We start from the raw sequence: 6,846 nt of genomic DNA, 5'->3' as shown, positions 1-6,846 counted from the left end.
AGTCCCGCGTCCTGCTCTTTCCTCGGTCTAACACTCATCACACTGGACTGTGGTGGCTAGAAGCCTGTTTGAGCCATGTCCAGTCCATGGGGCAGGGCTCAGTTTGTGGAATGAATAGATGTATGGACTAACATATGTGATGATGGAAGCATGGAGTAATTAACCCTGGTACTGACAGTGGCCACCAGGGCTGACATTCCGCAGCAATCCAGGGCTGGACCGGAAACTTGTGAGGCATCCACGGCAAGTGAGCCCTTGGATTCTCTTCAGTTCAGAACCTGGAGATGAGTAGGACTGACTCCCAGCTGAGGCAGCAAGGAGAGCGCTCTGGGGTCTCACAGTCAATGGGTTCTTCAGTTATCTCTCAGCTTTAATAAAGTCAGAATCAATTCTTCTGAACACATTCTGGGCTATGGTCTTAGAGTGTCAGATTCCCATTACGGAATGAGGCCAGAAAGGAAAAAGGAAATAAAAACAATCAATCAAAACGTCGTTGCGAGGAAGCAGATTTCCTTTTCTTTTATGCTGCTCTTGGAAGACCTCACAAAATATCCCATGCGTATTGCAGTCCGGGCCCTTGATGAGTCCTTACCACGCTTCATCCTGGTAAGGTTAGGGTTAGTCCTTAAGGTTAGGTAAGTCCTTCACCACGTACATCAATGAGCCACCGCAAAGTTCTGGTCACACTGGGGGCCAGGGCTGGGGTTCCTTGGGTGGGAAGTGGGCACAGAAATTCTAAATTTGAGGCAACTGTGAGGAACACAAAAATGAAACAGAGAGAAAATTTGAGCTGGAAATTGTGCTGAAAGCTGGGCCTAAGAACAAGGACAACTCTGAGAGTGGGTTGGCAGAGAGGAGAGGGCGTGAGCGTCACTGGGCAGGAGGGCACTGCGGAGTCCAAGCCTTGTTCTGAGCGGTCATGGCAAGATGGTCTCTGAAAGGCCCAAGGCCCCAGAGGAGATGAAGCTTCCGGAAGGGGACAGCATATGGCCACTGCCCTTAAGGACTTTCCCAAACATCTAGTCAGCAGGGAAACCAGACAAGCAAGCGGTCGCAGCACACAGAAGGCACTGGTGAGAGCGAGTACTGTTTTCTAGCCATGGATAGTTTCTTGTTGCAGTGACAAAAAATATACCAGCAGCAAATTTTTTATCTAATAATTTAGACAGGATTCACATTAGTCTTTTTTTTTTTTTTAATTTTTGATTCCTTTTTCCCCTTTATTTCTTTTAAAAACAATTTATTTTTGGCTGCCCTGGGTCTTCATTGCTGCTCTTGGGCTTTCTCTAGTTGTAGTGAGTAGGGGTTACTCTTTAGTTGCAGGGCATGGGTTTCTGTTGTTGAAGCTCCCAGATTCTAGAGCACGGGCTTCAGTAGTTGTGGCCCATGGACTGAGTTGTCCCGAGGCATGTGGAATCTTCCTAGATCAGGGATCGAACCCATGTCCCTTGAATTGGCAGTCAGATTCTTAACCACTGGACCACCAGGGAGGTCCTGCACTTTAGTCTTTGCTTAAGCAAAGAGTTTATTTTGTGTGTGTTTGATATTAAAAATGGTTGCATAAATCTATCGTTTCATGTAATCTTCAAAATTTAATGTTGGATGTATTCTGGTGGAAAAGTGATAAATCAGTAAGAGGAAAAATTCTTGAAACAGTGTTGCTTTGCAGGGTTTATAATTTTGTCTTTGCCAACCTCAGATTCTTTAGAGAAGTAGGTTAGGTGGGATATAAATTATAAATTAATAAGTAAAAAGATAGAATCCCTAGATTCTACTATTTTCTCTCTACCATAGGTTGTGCCCATTAAAATTTAACTTTTTTCAGTATATCATGTAAAGACAATAGCAACTATCCTTTCTTAAGCAACTAGATATCCTATTTATTTTAAATGTAATTTTTTAAAAGTCCCTCAAACTGGGAATCACAGATGATTAAGCATCTGCAAAATTTTAATTTTGGATTTTCACCTTATTGATACTTTTTTAAAATTGGCAGTTATAAAGAGAAAACTTACAGTGTCAATTTGCATTTGGTATTTTCATAAAAGACTGCATTTCTTAAGTCATCGTTTCCTCAAACTGGGATTCATGAGCAAATTCTGAGAGGACTTAAAAATTATTTCTCTGAAAATTCCTCAAGTTTAAGAAACATTCGCTCTAATCAGTTCAGTTCAGTTCAGCCACTCAGTTGTGTCTGTCCATCACCAACTCCTGGAACCTACTCAAACTCATGCCCATCGTGTCAGTGATGTCATCCAACCATCTCATCCTCTGTCGTTCCCTTCTCCTGCCCTCAATCTTTCCCAGCATCAGGCTCTTTTCAAATGAGTCAGCTCTTCACATCAAGTGGCCAAAGTATTGGAGTTTCAGCTTCAACATCAGACCTTCCAATGAACACCTAGGACTGATCTCCTTTAGGATGGACTGGTTGAATCTCCTTGCAGTCCAAGAGGCTCTCAAGAGTCTTCTCCAACACCACAGTTCAAAAGCATAATTCTTCAGCACTCTGCTTTCTTTATAGTCCAACTCTGACATCCATACATGACTACTGGAAAAACCATAGCTTTGACTAGATGGACCTTTGTTGGCAAAGTAATGTCTCTGCTTTTTAATATGGTGTCTAGGTTGGTCATAACTTTTCTTCTTATAATACAAAGTCCATTCTTCTCTGGTTCTTTTGAGCCTCAGATTAATGACATATTAGCATTATAGCTCATGTTTTTCGATGTCTCTTTGATATTAAATTAAGTCCTAGCTTGTTAAAGATCTGCTTCTACCTTTATTTCCTGAAGCACTTTTGTTTTTCTATTTGGTTTTTGATTTATCAAGAAGCAACGTGTTTGGTTTGTTTTTTTTTTCTCCCTTAAGACCATGATTTTCTAAAGATTATTAGAAAATTTTCTAAAGATTGTTACTAAGGATTCAAGTGGGAGTTGCATGAATGTCACAAGCCAGCTGAAATATCTTAGTCTTTTCCTTACTGTAAGGATCATGGAACTGCTCGAAAGCTTCACCTTCACAAAAATAAGTTTCAAATTATGCAGGAGTCCTGATGGCTTTTAAGTCCGTCCAATTGAACATTGAGGGCATGTGAAGTAAAATTCAGATGAGGAAGGTTTACTTACAGTATCTGATGGTTTGAACTGGATCTTTAATAAGGAGACATCAAGGAGATGGATGAAGACTTCCAATCTGTGATCACTCTCTACTGGCAAGGAATAAACCACGTGCAGGGAATTTTTTTCAAGTCCTGCCCAATCTCCTGGGCTGAACTCAAATGCCGCTTTCTCTCTGACAACATCCCAAGTCAGTCTATTTCTTCCTTTCCTTAGCTGGCCTTCCTCCTTCCCCTTAATACATCTCCTTTAATAAGTCCCTGGTCTGTGGCTGGCCCCATCCTTACCTGTGTTATTTGTCTATGGCCCGCCACCCCGTCTTCACCTGTGTTAGTTATACTGGTGCATGTCTTGTCTTCCCTGTAAGACGGTACACCATCTTCTAAAGAGGGGCCACATCCATCTGCCCAGAGCAGTCACAGCATTATATATGTATTCAGGCAGTCAGCCAGTAGTCTTGAGTACAAAATGTTGCGGGGGGGCGGGGGGACATGCTCCAAACTCACGGGGACCGTATCTATCCATCTTTGTGTGAGTCAGAGATCCTACTGCAATGCCCTTCATCTGTCAGCTCTCGGTAACTCTCGGCTGAGTGAATGGAAGGCAGGAATGGCAAGGTCATCACACAACCTTCAAAAGCACCAGAGTCACTCTGCACCCATCCTGACTCCGCCTCTGAGCCAGAATAGGTAGAATAGCATTGGTAACACCTCACTGGTTTTGGTTTCTTTTTTTCCACTCTGCTTGAAATCCGCAGGTACATCTCATGATGACATTGCAACCCCTGACCCCCAATCCCTTTCCAAACTCTAAAATCCTCAGGGTGGCATAACTCATTCACTCATTCAACAAACATTTACAGAGCACCTAACACATGCAGAGACTTGCCTCTGATAGGCTCCAGAGATACAGAGGTGAAAAGACAGATGGATTCGGGTGTGTAGGGAGCTCATGTTTTAGTAAAGACAGAAGGACAAAGACCAGGAACAAATACATCAGAATCCAGAGTGGCTGGAGGGGGTGGAGCTGGAGGAGGTAATCAAGTTGGACTAGGTGTTTGGAGGCTCAGAGTCAATGAACTCCAAGAGAGGGACTCTTCCAAATGGGAAAAATTATATTTTCATTAGCTTAACTTATTATAGGAACACAGCCGGAAATACCTGGTGCAGGAGGGAACAAGGTGATGGATGGCTAGGTGGATGGATGGATGGATGAAAAAATTCAGGGCAGATGCAAAGTAGTTCACATTTACAATGCCTTTAAATCAATTCTTCTCCTCTTAGAAGTACAATTTTCCTCCCAGCTAAGGCTGATGGAAATCTTTGTGCTGATAGTATCGACAGCCCTACTCCCTAAGCAAGATCCTAGGGAGACTTGGCAAGAAATGCTGACTCTCGATTCAGCCTCCCAGGCTTGGCCACGGGTCGAGTAGGTGGGCCGATAGCCACAGGAACCACAGTTGATGACCGGGCCATCTAATCCTGCTAATCTGAGGGCAAGGGAGACAGTCACCCAAAACTGCCCTGGATGGAGCAGTGTCAGAGGAGTAATCCGATGAGAGAGCCATTCACTCTTGTCTAAAGGGAAAGAGCGGGTTTCACCAGCAGGCCGGCAGAACCAAGCCCGCCTGCCAAGGCTTTTCCAATGGCACGAACCCCGGTTTTAGAAGACTCCAGGTGTACAAGGACTTTGGAAAGGAGGACTTGTACAACAACCACCCGACCGCTGAAGAGGCACAATTTCCCATCATCCTGCAAATGCAGGTTTGAAAGACAAAATGCAAGGTGAAAATAGTAGCTCTGTTGGTTGAGGGCCTCCTGTGCTTTGCACTTTCCACAGTTCTCCGCAGCCCTCTCTGTCAGCTGGTGAATGCTGGTGAATTGTTACTATTATCCCCGTCTTACAGATCAAGGCTCTGAGGCACAGAGAAGTGAAAGAAGCGGTCTCCACTGCAGAAGTGTACGTAACTAAGTTAAGTGTTTCAATCAGGTCTTTCTGATGCAGAGCCCAAGCTCTTGCATTTCCTTTAAGTAAGTCTTTGATTTATGGAGAAATCTCATTCTGTTCCGCAGGGGTAGGGGTGCCATGTAACAATTCTGAAGTAAGACCATTTTATGAGTGTTAGGTGTGGATTTTCCAAGGCCCTTTATATTGACTGGGTAAATACTATGGGTCTCTGGGAACTGCTCACAGGTGGGGGTCAAGTGGCTGCCGCCACCCCTTCCCTTGGAGCCAGGGAGGGGATAGCTTGAAATCCACTGCTGAATCTCATCACTCCACTCCAACTCCCAACCCCAAATTCCCTTCCAAACTCTAAAACCCTGAGCAGGAACAGGTGTGTTAATGAAGAGTTTATGAAAAAGAGGTCAAGACAAAAACTGTCATGGGGACAGAAGGATTTCCTTTGCAAGGGGATTTGTGAGCAAGACTGCCTTCAGACCCCCTGAACACGCTGCCCTGGGGAAACCCGAAGGAAACAAGCTCTTGAGAGAACAGAGGGGCTTGTGTTCGGGGAGCTGGGTGCCTGGCAGCGGCAGATGCGCTGGGATGGGGAGGGCCAACGTGCCTGCCCCTCCACGGACTACCCCCCGCCCCCGCCCCGCCCCTGGACTGGGCAGCACCTGCCTCGCTCTGGGTTGGAGTGATGTATCCCTCCCGGCTCTGAAGGCCCAGGGGCACAGCCGGCTGCTCAGATGGGCCATCTCGCCCGGATTTTTAAATTCCCTCCGAAGGCCGGTGACTCCCAGCATAGGTCTCTCTGCTGGGATCTCTGAGTGCTGGGTGCCTTTATCCAGCCACCTACTTGGCATCGCCGTGCGGATAACTAACAGGATCTCGAATATGAAGCGACCCCAAAGGGCTCTTGAGCCTTCTACCCCCTGCCGTCTCCTCTGGTCTGTCTCATTTCAGGACACGTTGTCACCAGCCACCCAGAGCTCAAGTCGCGACCCTGGGTGTCCCTGTCGACTCCTCCGTGCCTTCTCCCCGACCCCCGGTCCAGTCATCAGTAGGTCCTGCGGGCGTCCGCTCCCGGGACCCACTTGAATCCCTCCATCCCCGCTGAGCCGCGTCACCTCCGCCCTGAAGCTGCCTTGTCTGCTCCTCCTGACCTCTGGCCTGCACTTGCTCCCACCTGGTCCCGCCTCACCTTTAAGCAAGGAGACCTCACACGTCTCCTGCCACTCGACACTTTCTTTCTGGCTCCTCAGCCGCACCAGGCGAGTATCCCCTTGGCTCCTTCAGCCTGGAGCAGTCCCCCTCCAGGGTCTCAGCTCGGTAGACCTTCCATTGGTTAGTTCTCGGCTCATGCTTCACGTTCTCAGAGAGACAGAACCACCCATCTCGCATCTCAGAGCTTCCCTGTCACGCATCTCAGAGCTTCCCCATCACGCATCTCAGAGCTTCCCCATCACTTGGCTTCTCCTTTCACTCCTGCACAGTCTGTCCCCCTCGCTGATGGGCGAGCACCGCGCATCTCTTCATCACCCTTCCTGACCCCAGGGCCTGGCGCTTGGCCTCACGTCTAGTAGCTGTTCTGGAGCCGAATGACTGTGACCCCAGCCTGTCTGCTCAGTATCACCCCTGTTACCCCACTGTCCATCTCATCCTCCCGCTAGCCAGAATCTGGGAAGAGAGGCTACTGTGGCCCCAGACTGGCTGCCCCATGCCCTCTACCTGGAGCCGCCCCTCCCTCCTGGCTTCTCCCCTCCCCTAGCTCCTAGCACTCTCC

Source organism: Ovis aries, chromosome 26 (assembly GCF_016772045.2).
Source record: "Ovis aries strain OAR_USU_Benz2616 breed Rambouillet chromosome 26, ARS-UI_Ramb_v3.0, whole genome shotgun sequence".
In the NCBI taxonomy this organism is placed as follows: Eukaryota; Metazoa; Chordata; class Mammalia; order Artiodactyla; family Bovidae; genus Ovis; species Ovis aries.
The sequence above is the reverse complement of the archived record's forward strand: the minus strand, read 5'-3'. Positions refer to the sequence as shown.